Source organism: Bison bison, unplaced genomic scaffold, assembly GCF_000754665.1.
Source record: "Bison bison bison isolate TAMUID 2011002044 unplaced genomic scaffold, Bison_UMD1.0 scf7180017864312, whole genome shotgun sequence".
In the NCBI taxonomy this organism is placed as follows: domain Eukaryota; kingdom Metazoa; phylum Chordata; class Mammalia; order Artiodactyla; family Bovidae; genus Bison; species Bison bison.
In genome coordinates, this window is record NW_011494884.1 from 1,814,744 (window position 1) to 1,817,357 (window position 2,614).

Below are 2,614 nucleotides of genomic sequence, written 5' to 3' on the forward strand. Positions count from 1 at the left end.
CGCCCGCCAGTGGCCCCGCGGTTCCCCCGGCTCACCTCACCCTCAATTCTCCGCGCTGCCCCCCACCCGTGACCTTTGCCCTGGTGTCTCTCTTCCCGGGAGCCCCCAGCCGGCCCCTGGAGGGCGCTGTCCTCGGTGTTGACGCCTGCGGGTGCTCCACGTCGGCGCGTCGTCTGGCGACCCCGCCGGGGGCGTCAGTCGAAAGAGGCGCTTCCCCACCCCCTCTCCCCGGAGGCCTTCCCCAGGACCCAGCGAGAACTGCGAACACCTTTGCGCAGTTTCAGGGACGGAAGTCTGTCCCCGAAGCTGATAAGGATTCCTTCCTCACGGAAACCTGGTTTAGCTTCGAGTAGCTCTCAGTTCACGTGCGAAAAATCTCTAGGCTCCCAGGCTGCCAGATTGGGTTAACGGTTCTCCAGCCTCACTCACGGGGCCGGGGTCTGAGAATGACGCGTGCTGTCTCAGCATCTGCAGAACTGAGGGCGTGGAGGGTCTCTCAAAACCAGGTTTATTTTCCAGATGCGATGTCGAATCTTAAAATCTTCCTAGGGGCTTTGTGTATTGTGTAGAGATGGCCAACGCCTACAAAATGACTCAGGTTTTGCACACACATTTCTCTAACCTTTAGCCAAGCAAATGGACATGTTAGTTTATTTATAAAAGTGTCTACTTAATGTTGACGTCGAGGTAATAGATAAATAGAACTTTCTCCTTTAACAATATGTAGCAGATGAGATTGCGAAGAAAAATAGGTTTAATGAGAACAGCGTGATACAGAGTACTTCTGGGTGTGACTCTCTGTACTCCTGGGCCTGTTGATACACCACTAATGGTTCATAATATTAATAATTAAATATCAGTTATCATAAGTTTCCTTTATGGATGCCCCAAAGCAGTGAAGTTTTAATATTTGAAAGTTGATAATGCAATGCAGGGGTCCTTGGGGAAGTTTTGGGAGGATCATCAGTTGTCGGGTGGTCTAAGAATATGGCTTTCAGAAATGACCCTGAGAACTATGGGGCACGACAGGTTTGGACTAGGAGAACAAAATGATCTAAAATGAGTCTTGGCCCCTCAAAGTTTTGGTGACACCGACCATGTGGAGGAGAGTGGTGAAAGATTGTGCTCGATGCAGAGTTGTGCTGAGGTACTCTAAGAAGAAGGAAAACCCAGCTTTGCTATTCTCCTGTGTTTGTTTCATTCCAACTGCCACAGAGATTACATATTTGTGTCTGACTTACTTTTTTAAAGTACTTATTTATTTACTTATGTATTTGGATGCATCAGGTCTTAGTTGTGGTATTGCAGGCTTAGTTGTCCCACAGCATGTGGAATCTTAGTTCCCTGATCAGGAATCCAGCCCATGCCCCCTACATTGGAACTTGGATTCTTAACCATTGGACCACCAGGAAACTCACCTGGCTTATTTTTGTATTTTGATTTATTTATTTTTGACCACACCACAGCATATGGAATCATACTTCCCTGACCAGCGATTGAACCTGCCCTTCCTGCATTGGAAGTATGGAGTCTTAACCAGTTAGTTTTTAAATAGTCTCATAAAATTCAAACAACATAGAAAAATAAGAATTCCTTTCTGTTCTCTGTCCTTAGACCTATTTACCCCACCCCACCCCACTTTTTTTCCTCACATAATAGATCTCCAACAGCTATTCAAGTCAAGAGATAAACAACTTAATTCTTTTTATGTCTGATAATAATCCACAGTGAGCATATACTATATTTATTTCATTATTCCCCATTGATGGGTTTTTCACTTAGAGTCTGGCTTTTACCACTAAAGAGTCATACTGAGGTGAGTATTTAAAAAAATTTTTTTTTAATTTTTTAAATTATGAAAGTATGATAACACATTGACAGGAGACTTGGAAAATACAGAACAAAGTTACATATAGATCCACTATCACAATTATTTTTAAGTAGATAAATTAAGATATTTAGTTGGATTTGGTTTCATTATCAAGCTCTCAAAAATAATAGAATGAATAGACAGAAATGTGGGATATAGTAGACCTGAAAATGCTATGAACCAATTCAACATAATTAAGATTTATACAGTTTTCACCCAACAGCAGAATAAAAATTTTATTCAAGTTCCCATAGAGTATAAACCAGGAGACACTGGAACGTATCCAGAAACATAAAACAAGGTGCAAAAATTTCATGGTATAAAGGTATTAAATCATACAGAGTCTGTTTTCTTATCACTGTGGAATTATGTTAGAAATTAATATCAAAAGATATTTGAAAATAACCCACGTATTTTCAAGTGCAATGTGATGTTTACCAAGAGAGATCTTTGATTCCAGTCATTGAAAGCTGAGGTAAGTATTTTAAAACGTAGGTCATTCTGCTTTGTTTCTATAGATTCCCATTAGTAGGAACTAAATTAGGATAATGGGTCAAAGATACACATATTTAAAATCTTAATAGGGATCCTACTGTATAGCACAGAACTCTGTTCAGTGTTATGTGGCAGCCTGGGTGGGAGGGGAGTTAGGGAGAAAATGGATACATGTATATGTATGACTAAGTCCCTTTGCTGTCCACCTGAAACTATCACAGCATTGTTAATCAACCATCAGTTCAGTTC